The 24308-nt window shown below is 32.7% G+C and overlaps 1 protein-coding gene and 1 non-coding gene across 3 annotated transcripts in view; one reads left to right on the plus strand and one right to left on the minus strand.

The window, feature by feature from the left end:
- CADM2 (cell adhesion molecule 2) overlaps positions 1-24308 on the minus strand; it is a 1088281-nt gene that overhangs the window by 826487 nt on the left and 237486 nt on the right. The window lies entirely within an intron of this gene.
- LOC131757883 (small nucleolar RNA SNORA11) lies at positions 9424-9553 on the plus strand. The gene has a single exon (XR_009336033.1). It is a non-coding gene; the product is annotated as a small nucleolar RNA SNORA11 (small nucleolar RNA).

Here is a 24308-nt window from a genome sequence, read left to right on the forward strand (position 1 = left end):
GTTGATGGATTTTGATAAATACATAATGTCCTATAACCACCATTACGGTATCATACAGAATAATTTCAATGACCTATAAGTTCCCCATACTCCATATATTCCTCTATCTTTTCTTCCCTCTGAACCTCTGGCAACCACTGATCTTTTTACTGTCTCTATAGTTTGGCCTTTTCCAGAATGTCATATAGTTGGATTCATATAGTATGTAGCCTTTTCAGACTAGCTTGTTTTACTAAGTAAGATGTTTTTAAGTTTTCCTCCATGTCTTTTTGTGGCTTGATAGCTCACATCTTCTTACCACTGAATAATATTCCACTGTATGGATGTATCACAGGTTTTTTATACATTTAACTATTGAAAGACATCTTGGTTGCTCCCAATTTTTGGCAATTATGAACAAATCTCCTATAAACATTGGTGCATAGGTTTTAGTGTAGGCATAAATTTTCAAATACTTTGAGTAAATATCTAGGACTGTAATCACTGGGTTATATAGTAAATCTGTGTTTAGCCTTGTAAGAAAAGGCCAAACTGTCTTTCAAAGTGCTACACTATTTTGCATTCCTACCACTAATTAATGAGAGTTTCTGTTATTTCACATCTTTGCTAGCATTGGGCATAGTCAGTGTTTTGGATTTTATCATTCTTAGGAATGTGTAATAGTGTCTCATTGTTGTTTTAATTTGCAATTTCCAAAAGTAGTATCTTTCCATATGTTTATTTGCCATCTGTGTATCTTCTTTGATGAGATGACTGTTCAGATATTTAGCCCATTTTTTATTTGGTTTCATTGTTTATTTTCTTGTTGTTGAGAATTCTTTATATATTGGCTTGGCCAAAAAGTTTGTTCGGGTTTTTCTGCGATGTTATTTGGCTACAAGGTCATGTCAAATACATGTTTCACAAATATTTCCTCCCAGTCTGTGACTTGTTTTATTTTCATATTTTTTTAATTAAAGAATTACAAAAAAAGAGACTGCAATATTCTGATTATCCATGGTGAAGAGCACAAAAAAATACGAGCTCAGAAGAAACTTTCTTCCAAGTATGCATGTTTGCATGAGGTACACAATTTTCTACATAAAGTCCTTGTCTGGTATTTTCTAGAAATGTCTCTGAGCTGGTTGAGATCATGTTGTCCCTATGTTTCTTTCTCTGATAGTTTTAAAAACACTTCATTTATTAGTGGCTTCACAGTATGTTGACCCGTAAAAGAGCATTTCATGCTCACACTGGACAGAGTTACTAAAACAAAACAAACTTGAAACAAAACACTACAAAAAAGGAACCCAAGGAGGTGGAATTGAGAAACTGATATGCTGATATGTTCCAGAATAAAAAACAAATCCTTCATTTGTTATCATCTTTTGAAAAAGAAATAATGACACCTTTTTCTCTCTTATTTTTTAGAAGTCTGGGCTCAAAGAATAACAAAAGCTACCCTTCTCTACCTCCTTTTGTTGATAACTGGTCAATAAAGCTCTTGAAAGTAATATCCTACCTCTGTGTCCTTCATGTGAAACCCAGGAAGAGAGATATTGACTATAATATCTTAGAGGTCCTGACCTGTGTTTGACCATCCCTGAACTCATTTTCATTCTTTTTCTTTTCTTCCTACTTGGTCTGTTTTGATTACTCCATGTTTAAATACACTCTGCATAGCTCTCTAGAATTTAGAAAAACAAGTAGCTATGGGAATCTAAAGAGGTGATACAGAAATATCATAGCTGATTTCACTATAGAGTCTCTGCCTCATATGAATTAGGGATATTTCTGAAATAAGAAAAAAATGTGCATTTAATTGATGGAAAAAAATTCCCAGATTTTGAGTCAAACTGTGTCCCCCCTCAAATTCATGTTTAAGTCCGAGCCCCCAGTAACTCAGGACGTGACTGGATGTGGAGATAAAACTTTTAAAGAGGTAATTAAGGTAAAATTAGGTCATATGGTTGGGCCCTAATCCAATATAATTGGTGTCCTTATAAGAAAAAGAGATTAGGATGGAGAAAACACACAGACCTGAGGATACAGTGAGAAAGTGGCTGTGTAATGTACAGTAAGAGGCCTCAGAAGAAACCAAACCTGCCAACACTTTGATCTTGGACTTCTAGTATAAAGAATTGTGAGAAAATAAATTTCTACTCTTTAAGCAACTGAGTTCATGGTATTTTGCTATGGCAACCCTAGCAGACTAATATATCAGAATTCAGGTTCAAGATGATATGAGGCTATATATTAAAAAGCAAACAAACAAAAAACACCAACTCCTCTTGTACTTAAAATATTTTTAAGAGGATTATGCAGAATGCTTACTATCTTCCAATTTTCCCTATATGAGCAGTATATGATAGTTAATACTGCTGTTAATGAGATGTAAAAATAAGGAACAGCAGTAGAAAGGGTTTCCTGAAGCATTCGATGGAGCTGCTCCTTTCTCTCTGCACCTGCTTAGTTAAGCTTTTTAAGCACAAGTCTATTTGTTACATAACTGGATAATGACTTAATTTGAATGAGTTAACAATTTCACACCTTCTAAGCATGAGGTGAATACTAAGTAAAATCACTAATCTAATATCCTCACATAGGTCACTTTTATTACCTATAATGGAACAATGAGATAAACTCACACTTTCAAATTCAAACACTCGATTACTTGCACTAATGGAGGGGATAAGAACCATAGATAATCTGAGACAGTGTCATTTAGGCTTAGCTTTGGAATATGTTTTGTATTCTCATTCCTTCATGTTTGATAGTCTAAGGATCCACATTAATCCAAATAATGAAGTTACAGTATTGAAAACAAACACCAGAATCTCTGAAGCCAACCACCATACATCTATGCCTAATTTCTTTATAATGTACTCCTTGATGAGGAAGCAAGAAATAAATCCTGTAGGTTTTTAGAAAAGGGAATAAATCCCGTAAGTTTTTAAAATATGCCATTTATCAGGCCAGGCCATGGCCTGGGGAGGAGGATCTCCCATTATATTTCTATTGCTTAATCTCTGCCACTGCCAGTCTGAATTGATTTCTCAGCATCACAGTTACTGATCTGAGTTAAATATGGGAAAGGTCATTATTCCTTGAGACCCTAATATCTTTTTCATCATTTTAATAGCACAAGTTACCTTACAGATTCATTATTAATGCTGGAAAATAATGAAGTGACTGCTTTTAAAGAGATAGACTGCATGATTAGTTAAGTTACAGTGATAATAGGTAAAGAGCAACTGTACATCTCTGGTATAACAAATACAACATTCAGTTTCAGAACAGACCTTAAATCCCAACACCACTATCTCCTCCACGGAGTGTCCATGACAATCAATATAAAACACATATCCTGTTTTCTCAATCCATGCTTAGAACTATGAATGGTTTCTCATTGCACTTAATAGAAAAACCAAACTTTCCTATGGCAAATTTCTACTTGATATGACCCCTGACTACCAGCAAACATTTGTTTTTAAACTTAACTAACATTTACTGAATATCCTAGGTTCCAGATTCCCAAAACTAAAAATATGAATGAGACAGAAAACGTGACCCCATTATATTTTCCATACAGAATGGGGCAGATGAAAAATAAAGAAAGAATGATCATTCAAGAGAAAATATCTTAAGTGTACTAGTAGTTTCGAAGAAAAAAATTAAATTTTAAAGCTTTATGAAAGAGGTGGCCATAACGATTGCTCTAATAAGTGATGTAGAAACTGGATATTTATATATGGAGAAGGTAATTTAGTATAAGGCCACAATTTGAATAAGAGTGGTAAGACCAAAAAACTCAGTTGTCCAATTTGGTTAGAGCATAATAATAAATACTAGCATTGTATAAGCAATATACTATATTTTCATTGATGAGATCATGTAATTTTCATACTAACCAAATAAATTAGCTATTATTTCCAATTTATAGATTAGTAAACAGAATGAAATGGAAAAGATCTGAATGACCTATTATTCCATATCTTCCAGGAAGCAGATGCTGAGAAATGACTACACATGCAAGAGATTTATGAGAGAAATCTCATAAACACCTATGTCGGTCGGTTAAAGAGGTGGGAGTCACTAGAAGCTGGGACTGTCAGATTGTGAAACAGGCCTACCCTGAGTGAAGGAGAGAAGGAAGGAAGAAAAATCGAATGGAAGCATTTTAAAATGCAATGAAATGTCAAGGAAACTTTAGCAAGGCCATCTGGTATTCTTCAAGAGAATCACCATCAGAGGAGTCTTTCCAGAATGGACCCGTCTTATCCCCGCCATATTCAGTCATTGGTTGGGAGCATCCAATGGGAAATGGTGCTTCAACACCAAACACAGTGATGGGTTTCATAGCACAGAACCTGGGGTCATAGGTCAATTAGTTCCTGCAGAGATCTGAAAGGAGTATTCTCAAGGTCACTATAGTAATAAATCCAACAAGGAACTGAACTGGTATTCCAACCAAGTCTATGCAATGAATTTAACCAAAGTACAAAAAGAAACACACACACACACACACACACACACACACACACACACACACACACACACACACACAAATAGCATTATGTGTATATTTTTCTCTCATGGACTAAGTCCTTCAATAATAATTTGGCCTCTAAATATTTTCTTTTACCATTAATTTAGCCATGATAAGATGCTGATTTCTTGTTAAATTCTCTTCATCTTAGATTGCATTTACTAAGATTCTATATTTTTGATTCCTGAATATTTTCAAACAGTAACAGAATTTCAGGTTTCAGAAGCCTAGATTTATATAAAGGTCAATTAGTCCAACCCACTCATGTTACAGATGAGCTAATTCAGGCCATGAGAGACTTCATGCCTTCCTCTGAATCACTAAAAGAATTAGTGACAGATGGGATTGAGTGCAGATGTCCTGACTCCTGTTTACAGTGGTTATCATCACTTATCATAACTTTTTCCTCCCATCTCTCTTCTTTTATTGTTTTACTTTCCTTATATGTGATTACTTCTATCATGATATCCTTATAAATTCATTTATCATGCCCTGCTTACTATTACATAAGAGCTAGTATCCTTAAAGATATAGCATAAATTCCATAGTACTCTTCAATTTTCAGAGTGTTCGTAACTACTAGCTCATGTAGTTTTCATTTTAGTTATTGTTTGTTTCTCTATTTGGCTAACAACTATGAGAAATTAAATTGAGTGAAAGCAATCTGACATATGCTAATTAGCGCTTTTTTTCTTCATTTTTGTGGCCAATCCAAATACTAATGAAACACATCATCTCCTGAATTTGGTCTCAACTGTGCTAAATGAGTAAGTGCTAAGGAGATGGAGATTAATAGCAGCAGTTTTTTTTTTTTTTTTTTTTTTTCTTTCTTTCTTTTTGGCTTGCTCATTTCTGTTTCAGAGACTAGTTTCAGTAAACCATGGATGTAAATGAAACTGCATGAAATTGCTACTATTCAACCACTTTGACCCTATAAGACTGGCAATTTCATAAGTTTCAGCTTAATAGATCCCTGTCTTGAACATTTGGAATATTGAAACATTTGGGAAAAGTTTATCAGAAGGAAATATTTCAGTTATTAAATTCACAGAACATCAAAATCACATAAGTCTATAGAGGATTCCTCATCCAATTCTTTACTCCAGGCATGAACTCAATAGTCTCCCATGTAACTTGTGTCATCTGCTCTTTGAAGACAGCTAACAAGAGCAGTACATTCTAATTTCAGACAGCTATAATTTCAGGGAATTCTATCTCATATTGAAATTCCTAGGAACTTTACCCACTGATCTTAGTTATTTCTTGTGCCTATAGACTCAGATTAGAGTATCATGCACAGGACAATGAATTCAATATTTTTTTTTAAAAAACCCAGATTTTTCCTAACCAACATCTTCTTAAATTTGAACTTCTCAGTAACCCTGATCATTCTCCTCATGCTATAAAGTTCTCTCACATCCTGGTCATTGTCTTATGGGTGCCCCAACTTATCAATATCTCCCTCAAAATATGGGTCCAATGACTGAACACAGTATTCCAGATATGATTTTACCTGAGGAGATTTAAATTCAATATGATTCTTACTTCCTTAGCACAGTCAATATAGCCAATAATTGTTATCATCAAATTACAAACATAAACCCTAAATGTCTAACTAGTCAGACACTGAGATGCTTCCAAGGATCTGAACTGTTTGTTTGAAATTACAGTCATAGAAAGGATGTTTTTTTCACTTTCTAATTAAATGTGTTGGCGTTGACAGACTATGTCACATTTAGACAGTGCTATAGAATGCGGAGTATATTGGTCTTTGTCTATATCCTGAGGAAACATGTCACCAAATTTCCCACCAAAAATTATTTTATATTAGAGACCATGTCATGAATATCATCATCAAAATTGGAACTAATTGGCATTTTTCTCAGTTGGAACCTCAGGAACTAAAAAAAGACCTAGAGATTGCCTGAGGCTCATAGGCAACATCTTAAAAAAAAATTTGTTGGAATATCTATATGGATTTCTAGTGTGTTTCACTAGAGGTGTGGAAAATAAATTTAACAACTTATTAATTAAAATTCATGACTAATTAAACCAATAAATATAAGACAATGTTTATTTCATCAGTCTCTATTATAATTGTTAATATTTCAATTACTGATAATATTACTTCATATGCATACCTACTTATTCTAAATTCTATGGCGCTTAAGATAAATTTAAAAGAATTAATTTGCCTCAAATTGTATACAGTTTTATTACAATAATATCATGTATCTCCTCCATTGTAAGCCCAGCCTCTACAACGTATTTAGCCAATACACTCTTTCTTTAACTGACAACTGTGTAATGTTTTTCTAGTGGAAAACATTTTCTTTATACAGGTGAGGTTGTGAACAGTAGTTGTTTTGGTATCATGCACGTTATAAGAATATTTTTAAAAATCAATATCAAGGCCACTATGTAGCATACAACCAATTTTATTCACTTTTTTTTACTAATGACTACAATTTTCTTTCACAGTAGCATAACAGAAATGAAGTTGCTTTAAAGGCAACTGTATTAGCTCTCTTTGACATATATGTTGAAAGAGGATACCAGGGATTTTATATAAAAATAATGCATATTTAGGCAGAGTTGATGGCTACTTTTAAAGTGACCGTTACCTTAAATTACTATTGGTATCACTGTGATATAGCAAGTGTAGTTCTGTTTTGAACTGAACAGTTTTGAAGTAAACATTTTAGGCTATGACAAGGTCAGTTTAGTTTTGGAGTCTGTCTCCAAGGGCATTACATTCAGTAGTGGATGAGTTTCTCAATCCATTAAATTTTACTAAAAAATAAATAAATAAAATAAAAAACAAAGTAGAGCAACACAACAAAGCTCTCTGATTGGGAAACAACATTTCTGCCTCATGTAAATGCATGCATTGTTTACATTTGGAGTGTTATACAGTACTATTCCTTTCTTCACTCCTGATACCTTATCATTCTTTTGATTGGCAATTCAAAATCACTAAGATGATACCTACTATGCATTCTATCTTCTTCTCTTTCAAATTGCTCTTGGAATAAATATTGAAGGTATGTACACAGTAATCTTTCATTTTACACAATTGTCTTCATAATATTCAAGTTAATCATTTCTTATAACCTTTTAAATTTTTTTAATCTCATTTTTTGTAAGTTTCAACTAGGAGGTAAGGTACACTTAGTTTCATTGACGGCTACTCAGGGTAACAAGGTTATACGCCTATGTTTTCAATAGTAATTCAAAATACTATTTTAAAATTTATTTAAATACCAGACTGATGGCCTCTGCATTGGGGATGTGGTCCTGGAAACAGGGGAGCAAGTTTCATCAGAAATGTTGAGTCATTACAGTTTGGTTCCCTGCTCATGTGTGCTAGGGATCTTTTACAACCATTTAAACAACTGAGGAGCGTGGGATAATGTGTTTTTTCTTCTCTAAATTATTTTTATATTGGTCTAATAGTAGATTTGGCTAAGGGTGGAATATGACTCACTTCCAAGTGACCTCTCATCTACATCAAGCTAGCATACAATTTCCATTTTTACAATTATTCTTAAAAAACTACATTACATTTTGCATACGTTAACACTATTTCATAAACCAACTATTATATTACAAATAAAATAAAATGTTATTATCAAATGACCAAAGACATGAGAAAAGCCATTTATTGCAAAAAGCATTTTGTTTTGATAGAAACATTTTTTTAAGTTTGATTTATAGATATAAAGCTGAATGCCTGATTTCTAAATATACAGCAAAGTTCTCTAAAGAGGAAAAAGAAACTGGACCAAAATTTTTAAATTACGGAAATATTTAAGTAAGTATAATTTCTTATCATTGATTGAAACACCTGAAAATTAAATAATACTATTATCATTATATTTAAATATTTTTTTCAATTTCCATTTATACTTGTCATGGTACTTAAACTCTATTCCTTATTTTCCTGAAAATTGAGAATGAGACAGTCTGCTATAATTTGAAAGTGTTATATTTACAAGGACAAAGATAACATTAAATAGCCAAAAATTATTCCTTAAATGTCTATAATTTTGCTGTTTTATTTTTAACAATTGCTATCATTATGTTGGTATTAAGTGTTATAATATTTTCATGCAGGGAAAGACTATTTGTTTCTATTTATAAGGAAAGCCCCAGAGATTAATATTTAAATATAGGTGAGCTGGCATTAATATTTTCTAAAACAATTCCACTTTCAATTGCAAATTATAATAAAATTGTTTTTAGTTCTAAATAGATTCTATTTAACTTGCTTTGTGTGTCTCTGTATTAAGATATCCTTACATGTTGAAGTGCTCACATCCTTCATCTCTTACTGTGTTTTACATGAATCTATAATGACATACATTTTCTAATTCTTTTCTACTTTGATTTCAATTTCAGCCCTGTATAAATGAAATTGACTATGTTTATTTTAGGGCTTTGTCAAATAAACATCAGCAAACAATTATTTTATAATTTTATGTTAATTCTATGATAAGTATAAAATACATACATAGGCAAATGAATACTCTTCTATATGAACCATTTTGTTTAGCATTTTCTAAGTACTCTGACCTTTAATGAATGATCATTCAATATTTTATATGAATATACTTTAATTTTTCATTCAGTTTATTTGAATATCTAAATATATATAATTATAAGGAAGAACACACTGTCACTTAATTAAATTATATATATTCCTTCAAGGAAAAAATGAGATTAGATACTACAAGTAATAGACATATCAATGTAAATTTTGAGAACAAGTACAAAAAATTCTCTTTATAATAAACATCACATCAATATTTTTATTACCTTCTGTTGTATTTTCCTCCCTTCTATAAGAAGAGTATTTATTTATTATAGTTGGCTACCCTATTAAAAATTATCTCAGGGTGTGCTCAGAGCAGGGAGTCTGAAGAAATGGCTCGTCTGTTTACAACACACCCAACAGGAATCTGGGTTCATTGTGACAAGGGGCACAAAGCTTGTGGCCTTCCTATGAACAAATACCCAACACATATCCCTCTGCACCTCCACGTGGCTGCTGGGCAGGACTCAGTACTGGAAGGAAAGCTACAGTATTTAGTGGGGGAGTTTGCCACCTAGAGCCTGTCCAGTCTGCGTGTGGGTGGGCCACAGGTGGTCTTATAGGCACAAAGGCTTTGAACCCCTCTCTTCAAGGAAAAAAGAGAAATAGATTCTAACTATATGCCATTCTGGAAAAGGCAAAACAATGGTGACAATAAAAAAGATCAATGGTTGCCAGGAGTTTTGGAGGAGAGGGGATATGAATACATAGAGTACAGAAGTTTTTGTGAGCAGTGAAAATACTTTGTGTGACATTATAATGATTTTATGTCATCATACTTTTGTCCAAACCCATAGAACGTGCAACACTATTCACTCCATAAAGTGAGCCCTAAGATGAACTAGGGACTTTGGTGATTATGATGTGTCAGTTCAGTTCAGCCTTGGTTAAAAAAAAAAGTCTTAAAAAGAATTAACACTCAGGGTAGACGTTCTGGGCAAAACTTTTATGTCACTGTTATATATGTATACATATTATATAAGTGTGTGTTTGTTGGATTGTGATGTAAAATGTACTTTTTAGATTAAAAAAGTTTGCTGGCTATTGTAGATATACTGGCAAATAAAAGCACAGATTAATCTCAAAAATCTTATCTCTTCATTATACAATGATACAAATAGCTAAAATTCTATAAATAATTATAAACACCATCTTCATAGTGGGATAAATAATTAATTGACCTTTTTTGAAGGGAAATTTGTAAAATTTCCTTTGTATATTTTTGTTACCAAGATGTTGAATGAGGCAACAACCAGAACAGTGATATAGTTACCAAACACTGGGATCGATGAGCTGATATTTGGTAACTTTTTGTCAATCTGAATTACCAGGTTTATTGTATCAAAGGCTTTGACATCCTGACCCATCTTACCTATGATCTCTGAATTTAGAGTGGTAATATAATCATTCCTCATAAATTAATCTCTATATGGGAAATACTCAAACTATGCTCAAGTACATTAAATCTCATTTAAAAATAAAAAGCTTACATAAATCATTTTAAAATATATTAATAGTCTAAGACTCCAAAGTAATTTATAAATATATTCTTTCTAATTTGGAGAAATATTTTCCCATTGAAATATTATAGAAATGTAGTGATGATTTCAGATATAGCTATTTAAATTCTGCTAATGTCTCTAAGATATAGAACCTAGTGTATACACACACACACACACACACACACACACACACACACACACACACACACTCTGTATGATTTTATGAAGAGCTTGCAGAGTTCCACTTTAAGAAGTCAATTCACAGATGGAAGATAATCTCTTTCCTCTCACCACCCCACTCAAGAAAAATTAGGTGGCATCATCACCAAGCTATTGTAGGTAACAGGTTCTAACCTCTCTACAAAAGACATATCCCAAAGAGAGATGCACAAGTCTACGGTTTCCTGAAAAGTCTAAGTATCTAAATAGATGTAGGGAAAAAAAAGAAAGAAAAGATCATTTCAGTTTCAAGACGATTCATAATAAAAGCTTCCCTAGTATTTAATGGAATATAAATTGAAGCAGGCCCCCATAGCTCTCAAGATTTGTCTTGCATTTAACTTCCTTTTATCCCTCCAATCTCCTTTTTTTGTGGCCTCTCCCATTGCGGACCACAGGCTCTGGACGCGCAGGCTTAGCGGCCATGGCTCACGGGCCCAGCCGCTCAGCGGCATGTGGGATCTTCCTGGACCGGGGCACAAACCCGTGTCCCCTCCATCGACAGGCGGACTCTCAACCACTGTGCCACCAGGGAAGGGAAGACCCCTCCAATCTCTTTACCAGGAAAGGTAGCTCTTATGTGTCCAGTCCAATAGAGGCAGCATGAGTTCTCTTTAGTTTACCACATCATATTAACTTACTTGCTATTTTGACACTTTTAGTGGTTTTTTTGTTGTTGGTGGTTTTTTTTTTTTTTGGTTGCCCTGGGTCTTAGCTGCGGCAGGTGGGCTCCTTAGTTGCAGCTCGCTCTACTTTTAGGGGGATGTAGTCATTTTCATGTGTATGGATTCAGCAAAGAATCTGGCAACATCTCTGAGAAAGCCTTACATGTAAGATGAAGAAATAGAGCCTAAAAGTGAAGAAAACTGATTGGATTGATAGGCTTAATGCAAATGACCAAGCTGGGGGACAGTCTAATTAAGGGGCAACACCAATGTCAAACTGGGGAGAGTAGCTACAAGACTTCAGAAAATGCTGTTCTCTTTAACATATTAATTAGTAATTAAGTGTCTTCAATTTATTAAAGAAAAAACACCATTCTTTATGATATTTGATAAAAAATTATGCTAGAAGTGATTGGCAAAATGCCAAAAGACCAAAGTCTGGTTTCATAAAGGTCTCAACAGACTTATATGATCATCCAAATAAATTTAAATGAAGTAACTGATGCTTCTCATGACTTAATAGCACCAAAGTATCTCTTTTCTTTGAAAACTTCTAAAATAGCATTATGGCAGTATCAGACGTTTCGCATCTGATATTTCCCTTCAATTTCTATTTCTCTTCTACATTTCTGTGACCTTCAGGAGTGAGAGATAGTAAAAAAAAAAAAAAGTATTAAAATCATCCCAATAATTATGATGTGTTGCTGGATATTTCATGTTCATTTTTCTTCTCTCTGTCATTTTGTGCTTTATCTTCTATAAGCTTGTAAATTATATTTTTCACTCAAAATTGCTTAAGATTAGAGAGTCTCTGTCCATGATCTGCTCAAAGATTTTGGACAGTACAGAGTTGGCACTAGTCTAAATTAAGTCAAGTTAGTTCATTTTCAGACTAATGGAAAGTGAATGTAGTGTGCAACAGTATTTCAATTAAGCTATTTTTTTTTTGTACAGATACCTGAAGAAACCCAATCTTTGATTGAGCAATAGAAATAAATGCACTTGTGATTCTTGATGCTTTATTTTCAGACTATAAAGTCAAATTGGTAGGAGGAGGGTGATGGGAGTACACATCAATGCATTTTAAAAATTACTGTATATCATTAGTTTTTTCCACATAAATTTGATAAACAACCCTTATAGAGATATTTAGGTATATATATAGAAAAGCCTGTGCTTTCTAGAGAATTCTAAGGGCCAGTCCTATTTTTGTTGCTGAGTTTCTTTTTGATCTTGGGAAATCAAGTTAACCATTCAGGACTTCAGTTACTTTATCTGTAAAACAGACAAAATATCTTCCTCATAGGACTTTTACTGGGAAAAGTAAATGCACACAAAACACCTAGCATATTGCTTGCCTGAATGACTTGATAAATGTTTGTTTTCTTCCCCAAATCTGAACCAATGTATTTAGGAGACTATGTACTTGAGTTGCCTGAAATCATAGGCCTTAAATATCATTTTAAAGAAGAAATTATGAATACTACACATATATTTGACTCAGTTTGTAATATATGGAGAAAAAAAATCAAAACGTCTTTATTTTTTTTAAACCTCATCATGAAAAAAGAGCTCTGTACAGGCATAAGTTTCCTAAAACCAAAGCGTTGCATTTCTTTTCTATGTTTACAACTTTCAGAAAGCTTAATCGATTTAATATGTTCAACGTCCAAAAGATTATTTAAAAATACATGGCATAAATATGTAGCACAGGTTTGGGATGTGTTAGGATGAATACCAGAGAGTGTTTTCTCTCTGATTGGGAACAGTATTTCTTATCTGGAGTGACATCAGGTGACATCCGTGAATGTTATTTTTAAATCATTGGATATGCTTGTTGTTCCAACTGCACCAGCACCTGGTGAAATATGCAGCTGAGGGGACTTGGCAATTTTAAAATAAGTGAATCAGAGATTATTTTTAATTTCAATTTCAAATGCTATAATCACCTGTATTTAATATTAGCCATATTTAGACAAGCTGCCTGTCTCCACTTAAACGTATCCTCTTTACCTCTGTCATTCTGCAAGCCAACGTTTTAACTGCTTTCTTTCAATATGTAGATTTATCTTCTCCCATGGCTGGGTTGTCATTAAAACTGTCACAAACTAATTATTTATGTACACCTATTTATTAATAAACCAGTAAAATCTTCACCCTCACTGACTGCCTTTCTCCCAGGTCACCTTGTGAGCAAAACTTTGCATTTTTCAATTCGCTGTTGGTTTCCCATCCATCTTTGTGTATATTAAAGCTGCTCTACTTTCCTTATGGGCAAGTCTTATCTGACTAAGTCATATGCCTTCCAGTATTGCTACCCTTTTGTTATAGTCTTACCATTGTACTTTTATTAAAACATTTCTAGTAACAGCACATAAAAGGGTGTTATAACAAAGTATCCCTAACTCATAAAATTAAATTTGAGTTTTGTAATATCTGTGAATTGACCTAGAGCCTGGAAAATTTAGGTCATATATAGAAGGAAAACTCAAAACTCAAGCATATCAATAATGTGAAAAGTGCAAGGCAAATCACTCTTTTTTAAGATGCTAATATTTAGTGCTTTGGGATGACATTTGAGTCATCATACAGTGCTAGAGTTTAGACTTTATATAAGGCATTATGTGTTAGGCATTGTCAGGGCAGCAAGGATGAAAAAAAGTCTACTATTATAAGGGACTTACAGTCTATTAGAGGAACTGCATGTGTATCTAACTACAATAAAGGTTAATGATAATAATAATAAAAGAAATACATGAAACAAAGAGGGGAGAAAAGGAGAAAGTTTTCTTATGTCCTGATTCTTTTAAGTCCTTCAAAGAACTATAGTTTATTAACTTGTCAGGGTGAGCTTATAATAACTACAATAAACCAAATGTTCATCAAATTGAATTAAATTCAAATTAAAATTTGGTTGTATGGGCTTCCCTGGTGGCGCAGTGGTTGGGAGTCCGCCTGCCGATGCAGGGGACGCAGGTTCGTGCCCCGGTCCGGGAGGATCCCGCATGCTGCGGAGCGGCTGGGCCCGTGAGCCAGGCCGCTGAGCCTGAGCGTCCGGAGCCTGTGCTCCGCAACGGGAGAGGCCACAACAGTGAGAGGCCCGTGTACCGCAAAAAAAAAAAAAATTAAAAAAAAATAAATAAATTTGGTTGTTTATCTTATTTTGAAGAGACTCTATAATTCATGCTCTTAACTGAACTTAAACGTCTTCATTTCTTTTTCACCTACTTTAAATTATATTCCTTATTCTTTTTCAGTCCCCATTAAAGCAGTAAGATACATTGATTAGCAGAAATGTTTAGGTATACATTATAATTTTGAATTTTGAATGAAAATTTTGAACTTTAGGATTGATGGGTGCTAAAGAATAGTAGTGAAGTTTGGAATTTTCTTGGAAGAATGATTATTCCACACAGCTGATATAAAATAAAACAGAAAGACACAAGAAGAATTTCTAGATATCAAACATATGCATCCAAAATGTAATGTTTTACTTGAATAAAAATATACATCTTATAAAAGGTAATGTCAGTTACCCAATATATAAAGCAGAAATCTCTCTAAAAAATGAAAATAAATATTCAGAGGAGGAAGCAAACAACCAGAGATGGCCCATTCATGTATCCATATCCTGAGAGATTTGCAACAGACAGTTTGGATTGATATCATTGGGGATAAAAAGACTTATCCTCACAAAGGAAATAAGAGCCAACATTTATCATTCTGACAAAAGGTCATGGGTTTGCTTTAAAACATGTTTCAGGCAAATATTTAAACATATGGCCTGTAACCTCTCAATTTTGAAATAACTTGCTGTTGTTTAATAGTAAAATAATTATTTGTAAGCATTGTGTGTGTGTGTGTATTTTTCTAAGTGTCTGATTCTGCCTAGTAAACCATTCTCTTTAATGTCTTTTCTTTGTAGGGTCTTAAAGATTATTTTCCTAGAGGAGGTCAAGACAGTAATTGGATTCCATTTCAAATATTATGATTGTGAAGTTAATTAAAAATACTTCTAATACAAGGTCTTTCTTTTTCTTAGCAATTTAATATTATTTATAATCTTCAATAGTTTACTCTTCATAAGACCTAAAAAATATGAACTGTCTCTTTTACATAAAATCAAAGCAGATATAAAACAGATGAGATTAAATTGAAAATTTATAACTGGAAAAAGGACAATGAAAAAAGCTTAGCTTTTGAAAAAAATCTTAACAAATTTATCATGACAGGCTGAAAAAAGTCACTTAAATCAGTTTATAAAATGACCTAAATTCTTCTACTGTGATTTGATTGTATGATTTGACAAGTTGAGTTTTCACATATAATGAAATAATGACTTCAGAGATCAAATATCCCAGTGTCTGTTTTGACAGATGAATAAAATTAGGTTAAGAAAAATTAAATTTTATCATAAATAACAACAAAATTAAACAAATCTGGGCAACAGGTAAGTGCCAAAATTGGAAAATAGATTATGGGACTTGAAATCCAGAACTCTTTGAAGATAAAACATTGGGATTCCAGTGTTCTGTTTTGTTGTGTTTTCCTGACCTTCGTAAAGTAGTTTTTGTTGGTCTGTTATTGTTTTAGGTTTTTATTTTTCAATAATCTTAAACTACTTCTCAAAGAAAAATAAAATATGATGAAAATTAAAGGTCACAGGAATCACAATAAGATTTGTCTAAAGATGTGAAAGGAACATCCCAGGCTCAATATTCAGAAGGTTATCTTAATTTGAGTTCAAAATCAAATATTAATATAGTGTGTTATTCAACCTCTTATCTTTTCCTTTTAAATTTGGAGGATATCACAAATATATTGTAATTGGAAAATAGAAAAGTTTTCTATAATATTTTATTGGCATCAAGCTATTTTTATGTTACCTATGACCTAGTCTATTTACTATCCTATTCAAAACTATTTTTATTTTCTTTCTAAATACAGTTTGGTTTCTAGGTGTAAAATGATGACATATTATTTCTTTCTTTTTTACATAATTTAGAACCTCCAGATCTCAATGGAAAGATTTTAATGTAAATTTCTACACAGATACTATACAAATACACAGCTTCTGGAGAAAAATCTAACAGAAATAGCATTATATCAAATTTTGTAGTAATGTTTATTTATGGACCTAGGGGTAAATTCTGCTTCATAATGTAGGGATATATATATATATATATATATATATATATATATATATATATATATATATATATACACACACATACACACACACACTATATGTATACATATAATTTACTTGTATTAACAGACTTTATAAAGTATAGTTAAAAGTGTTTAAAGGGATACAATTATATTATCTGAAAGATCTATGATTTTGGCCATTGATAAATTAGTTATTAAGTACAAAACCATTTAATGAAATTTTAAATTTTATTTTCAAAAGTTACTTTCTGTCATTTGCTATGAACTTATTTTATTTCTTAATTTAAATGTCCCTATAGCTTTATTCTGCCAAAAGAAAAGTCTTAGACCAAACTCTTTCATGGTACTTTCACATTTTTGTTGAGCTCTGAAGATACTAGGATAAAATTTCCTATGCATATACATAATCAAAACTCCTAGCACAATGTCAAGCACAGGTACTTAATTTGTGTATTAAATTACTGATATCAGTTCAACTTGGTGCCATGAATATTTTTTGAGCATTGTGCTAGATGTTGTGGGAAATTTTTTTAAAGTTGTTTTAGTCTAGGAGGTCAGAAATTAAATAAATTAATTAGAGCACGATGCAGTTATGGAAGTGACATAAGGTAAGTAAATATAGAGAGAAAGGAGCGATTAATCCTTTTGTGGTGGTAAGAGCAAGCTTCATGCAAGAGAAGAAACTTAAGTATTAAAGCCAAATAGGATGTCACTGGCACTATTATGGAAAGAAAATTATTTATAACGGTTCCATGTTACTGTAGTGTAGACTGTGACTGGTAGAGTGGCAAGGTGCATATGATTAATTAGCAAATAATTAAATAGGCACTTATTTCTATAATAATCTGGTATTGCATCAATAAAATTAAATAAAAAGTTATAAAAGATGCAATAAGTTTAAAGCAATTTCCTAAAATACCTGTACATCCTATTCACATTGAATGTCAAAAACCTTAAAGAGTTGCAATTTTATAAAGTTTTATAAAATACTATAAACTTACTTTACTTTTTTTAAATGAACAAACAAAATTCTTTAATTATTGTTAAACATACCATATAAAACGATGCAAGACAAAGATTTTGTTCATTTTATCTATAGTGAAACCATCACTTTCCATTTCAAAGAAACCAAATTATTTAAGAATTTTATTGTCCAATGTCAATGAGAGTATCAAAACTTCTAATAGATATTTCCAATTTTATAAGCATTATCCTTTCGCTCATTATTCATTATGCCTGCTATTAAATGAAAATTGAAAAAATGTGTTTTAAATGGGCTGTAAAAGATACTTTTATTGACAACTTCATATTAAGTAGAGGGAATGGTATTTGTTTAACAGACTAAAAGGTCTAAACTAGTAAATACAGCTAATAATTTATAGAACCCATTCTACTTGGGTAGAGCTAATAGGAATGATTAATGTCAAGAGTTGAAACATTGTAGTATAAAACATGCTATGAGAGAAAAATGTGCTAAGTTTTATTAAATTTATTTCCAGAATCACTTATATATGGAATCTAAAAAAAGGGTACAGGATGTCCCTGGTGGCACAATGGTTGAGAATCTGCCTGCCAATGCAAAGGACACAGGTTCAAGCCCTGATCTGGGAAGATCCCACATGCCGCAGAGCAACTAAGCCCCTGTGCCACAACTACTGAGCCTGCACTCTAGAGCCTGTGAGCCACAACTACTGAAGCCTGCGCCTAGAGCCTGTGCTCCGCAATAAGAGAAGCCACTGCAATGAGAAGCCCATGCACCGCAATGAAGAGTAGCCCCCGCTGGCCGCAACTAGAGAAAGCCCACACACAGCGACAAAGACCCAACACAGCCAAAAATAAATAAATAAATAATGGTAGCACCTTGATTTTAAAAAATTAAAAATAAATAAAAATTTTAAAAGGGTACAAATGAACTTATCCATAAAACAGAAAGAGTTACAATGTAGAAAACAAACTTATGGCTACCAGGGGGTAAGAGGAGGGAGGGATAAACTGGGAGATTGGGATTGACATACACACACTACTATATATAAAATAGATAACTAATAAGGACCTACTGTATAGCACAGGGAACTCTACTCGATACTCTGTAATGGCCTATATGGGAAAGGAACCTTAAAAAGAGTGGATATATGTATATGTGTAACTGATTCACTTTGTTAAATCAGTTTTTAAAAAGCTTCAATTATAAAAAGAATAAGATAATGGTTGTCATATTTAATAGGAGTAAACATTCATTACTTATTTATCACAGGGCTATTGATAAGAAAAATCTTATATATAAAAGTTAAGTATATAACTTAACTTTTATGTGAGTTAAGTTAGAACATATACATTTGTATTAAAATAGTGAAAAAGGCTAATAATAGCATATAATTCCTTCAAGATACTTAGCTTCAAAATGGGTGTAAGTTTTAAAAGATGAGGTATCCTTCTAGCTAATAAAACTTGCTATAGGAACTTCAGTTACTAGAAATTCCACACAGCCTTTATGTATTACATGTTCTGGACTCAAGAATCTGCATTGCCCATGAAAGCTGGGTTTGCAAAAATCCAATATGGAGATTTGTACCCCGCTATAAAATTGACCTTGAACACCACTTATTTGGCCTCTTTAGTTCTCCAGTTTATTTCCTCACCTCATCAATCTCCTTTTGGCTTATTAGCTTGATTTGACTCTGTCACTACTTTATCTCATTATATGGCTTAAGAGTCAGTTATTATATGTTGACCTTTCTCTTCTAGAAAGACTTTCAGGACCACTGTACTCCTATACTAGGCCCAAGTGAGGTGTACATCTTGTCCTTAATTCTAAGCACTTTTCATTGACTCAGACTTCTTAAGCTCCTCACCAGAATGTGAGCTCCAATTATTTTTAGCCCTGTGTCCCAAGTTACCAGCATCTGGTAAATAATAGGTGCTCTAGATGTTCACTGAACGAGTGAAAACACTTTTCCAGAAAGTTACTTAATCATTAAGGGGACATCATGGGAAATTAACAATTTTGCATACCAAATAACACTAGTATTATTTCTCTCATACCCATAACCTTATATACTTTCCTCAACAAATCTGCAAGATGTGCCTTATTCATTTCTATTTTATAAATTAGAAACCTGAGTTTCCAAGTAGAGACTTGTTTCAAATCACATATCTTAGCTAAAGATTCCACATAGATCTTTCCACTGGTTTCAATTAATCCTAGAAAGAGCTATTAGGACATAAATATACATGTTTCTAATTATAACATCAATTACTTGCATATATTTCTTTAGAGTCTACTAGGCACTGACACATACATTATGCAATTTTATCTAAAGAAAACATCCATTCTTTTGATAGAACAGAGATCATAAATTGTGAATTTTTAAAGAAGCAGCTGATGGTTAACTTTTTCTATGCAATGTCGCTGGTTCTTTCAGAGTTGGTCATATCTTCCTTTTAAGTACAATTTCAATGTGTATATATCTCTAAATTGGACTTTCCAGGATTAATTATAACTAGTTGACTCCAGGTTTGTTTCCGTCACTTGATCATGACAGGCTTGATGTTAGGAATCTTAGGGACTTGTTAATTTATTCAATTAATTCTAAGCACTTTTTAAAAGTGTGTATTGCTATATTTATCAGAAAACACATTATGGTTCAATTCCTCCATCACATGTATTAGAGGTGTGTAAATTCAATTCACCTGTATTCAAGAAGACATTTGCCATGAGCCTGTACAATGCTAGACATTGAGGGGAAGATAGGATGAAAACTTATATTTATTTTTAAAATTTTGTAAAAATTTTAAGTCTAATTAAATAAATTTTTGGAATATCTAATGAAAGAATTATTTTCTCTCTTTATATTTGTCAGTTTCTGCCTATCTCTTTTTCTCTGCTTTTCTTTGCCTCCTTGCTTTAATCTATCTCTCCCTTTCTCATACACACACATACATACACACACACACACAAGTAATTCAGATGACACTTTCTGGCGCCTTCTCCTTCCCACATTGCTAATCCATAGTGAGAAGATCACAGAAATAATAGCACAGACAAATTATAACATGAATATAAGCAGTTAGAATCACCAATTGCTCCCTGTAGATCATTTAATGTTTTATGTACACTGAAGTGCATATTAAAAATGTTATGAAAAAAACCCTGTAGTTTGGTAGTAATAAATGTAAGACAACATGAATCATAATGGGACAATGTATTATAATAGATTAGTAAAGATCAAATGATGGAAAATCTAATAGAAGTTAAAGCCATGAATAGCTACACTCTAGAGTGGAGGAAAATTAAGCACATAGCAATTAAAGAGAAGTAAAGACAACATTTAATTCACATGGGGATAAATAAGTGAACTTGTCTCATGCAGTCCAGGACAATAAGAGAATCAATACACTTTTTTGTTCACAGATTTTAGAGTTGACTGTCTACTATTGTTACATATACATGTAACTATGTATGTTTAATAAAATGGCTAGTCGAAATTAAGATGTAAATCATAAGTTAACAAATTATTTTTTAATCAAACTTCAAAATCACCTGTGAAAATTAAATGATTTTATTGTAGTTTGTCATATGATGTTAGGAAAGTGATACCACTAGCTTGAATTATGCCTGAATTAGGGTATCATATTTATGGAGTGGTATTGTTGTAATGCAAAAACCAAAACAAAACATGCTACTAACATTATTGTAGGCACATGAGAAAGGTAAATTCGGTTGTAAATAGTCACAGAAAGTAGGTATACCAATGGGCATTTTAATATTGCTAAAAATGTTATATTGACAATTGTTTTGAAAATGTGAACTGATAGATTATAAGTACTTATAAAAATGTTTGGAAATTTCAGAATATCATTGCTTCTCTAAATATTGGAAGAGAATAATAATTATAAAATTTTAATTTCTATGAATTAGGCCAATTTGTTTCAACATATGTGTCCTGAGTACCACTATGTCCAAGGCTCTGTGCGAAATACTGAATAGGATAAGCATAAAAGAGAAGCAGAGTTAAATAAGTCATATCACTAGCTGCATTGGGGTAGCTAAATAGGGCAAGCCAAGACACCAGGGAAATATTTACAGAAGTAAGCAGTGATGAGAATTTATGGAAAAACCATTGCCATCAGCAATGCAACCTGCCCCAAGACAAAAGACTTCATACAGATGGTGGATCTAAGATCTGTTTATCGCCATAATAGGCACTTCAGACAGTGTGAATACTCACTTGGGCAGATTATACTTTTAACTATATTAAACATATGTCCTCTTAAGAGGCACCATTTAAAAAAAAAAAAGAAGTAAAATATAGGGCAGCACCATGATCAGAAAGAAACATTATGACATTTGGAAAACATAACACCAAAGTCAGATAATACTCTTGAGCAGACGTGTGTTGTTTACGTTGGATACATTGAATCCCCCAAATGAAGAGTCCCTAAAAGCTCTTTCTCCAACTTCAGTCCCTAAACGCTCTTTTTCCAACTCTTTCTCCTCTAAATGAATTAGAGGAAGCAGAACAATAAATTCAAACATACTTGGGTTGGAGTCACAGTTAATAAACTATCTGTATTGTTTTAGACAAGAAACCTTATCTCTTGGAGCTTTTATTTCTCTATCTGTAAAATGGAGAAAATACATAGGTATAAGGTTGTCTCAACTTATCTTGTGTAGTTACACTTATCTCTAGTGGCAAACAGAGTGGCACAAAGTATACATTAAACATTTCTTGAATAAAAATACTTATAAAATTCCTGGTATATTGCTTTCTGCTTTGTGGGCTGTGGGCTTAGTTTACCTTGTTAAGCTACCATTGCACACTGCATTGATCACAGCTATGATGATAAAACTATTTATTTAGCATTATTTTTATTCCCCTACCTTTAACTAGACATAACCCAATAAATACATGCTCATTGTATAAGATAAGCACTCAATACATTTGAAAAAATAAAAACAAACAAAAAGTATTCTTACCAAGTTATTAGGGTATGAGTTTCCGTAACTGATAACTGTCAATGCTTGTCCTAAAACAGAGAAGGTTTTCCCTAGGCCAATTAAGTTTTCCTTCTTTACTGAAATTCACAAAATAATGCTTTACCATTTACACTTTACTTTCGCATTTATATTCCAATTTGAGTTATTCATTCATTAGCAAACACTGAAGGGCCTATCATCTACCAGGGAATTAAAGCAAGATGGTTCCTGCCTACATCATGCCCACAATTTAGCAGGAAATTGAGTCATTTGTTTTTCAAAAACCCTTGTGATATCACTAGGACATGTATTTTTAGCTTAATGTACAGATTATTGAACAAAAACTTAGAGATGTTTAAATGACTTTTCCCAGATGATAATTAATAGGTGTCAAGGTCTTCTGAGAATAGGGTTCCTTCCACACACTGAGTTTTCTTATGTATTTTCAGGTCCATCATCAACCAAAACAGGCTTTCGTGTATTTCAAAATAGAAATCAATACACTGCCTTATTTTATCTTTTCTAGGATAAAACATTTTAAACCTGTAAACCTCTTTATAACTTTTCTATATCTTCATAGCTTCACCAAATATTATTAAAGTTGAACTAGTCTCCTGATGAGTTATAATTTTTAAATATTAGCATCTGATAGATTATTAAAAAAAACAGGTATTTGATTATACTTTGATTTGTGACTCATGACAAAATATGATGGAAGAGATCCAAAAAGAACAGTATTCACTGCCTTTTAAAAATCTGAATATATCGAGCAAGCTATCAGAAAATTATAATTTATTTTTATTTTTGTAAAAACAGAAGAAAAGCTCATGCAGGGTGTTTGCCCATAACAGTCAATGCCTGAAGCCATCTCATATTTTTGGCACTCATTTTAAATCACATTCATAACAACATGTTTAAAATGAAGGCAAGCTGTCATAAGGCAAGCTGTGGGTAAAAAGAGTTTGGCAGTTTAAAAGCTACAGCACATTTACCAATCTGAATATTAAAGAATTATAAATCATTAATCATAAGTAAACCACCTGCTGGGGACACTGTAAGCCAGGATAAAGACTTGCCATGTGCATAATTGTCAGTTTCAGATTGAATTTTTATCCAGGGAACAACAGTATTCAAAATTATTTGGGTGAAACTTTTATTAACTCTGACAATAAAAATAATTGTATTCCTCACTGTATTTCAAATACTGTGATAGTCCTGTTTAAAATGACAATTGTTTTATATCCCCTTACATATTTGACAATTATTGAACAGCTCACTCTTGGAGGTGATATTTAACCATTTTATATGTGAGGATTCTAAATTCTCCATAATAAGCATAGATTTCACTCTGCCACAGCCTCTCTGACCTTCTACCTTCCCACTCACCTGTACTGTCTCATTTTTTTAATCCTTATTTCTACTGTTTATCTATAGTCTTCCTTCATTCCACACTGTAGTCAAATATAGGCATTTACTACATTTCAGTCATCAGACAATAACTTCTTTCTTCTTAGATCTTCAACCTCACCATTATCATCACATCTGTCCCAGTAAGCACTCATTGACCTTTTTGGTCTACCCAGATTGATTGCTCTCTGTCAACCCACCATCCTTGTTCTGTACTAAATGCATTTCTGATCATGCCACCCAC

Source organism: Kogia breviceps, chromosome 5 (genome assembly GCF_026419965.1).
Source record: "Kogia breviceps isolate mKogBre1 chromosome 5, mKogBre1 haplotype 1, whole genome shotgun sequence".
Classification (NCBI taxonomy): domain Eukaryota; kingdom Metazoa; phylum Chordata; class Mammalia; order Artiodactyla; family Physeteridae; genus Kogia; species Kogia breviceps.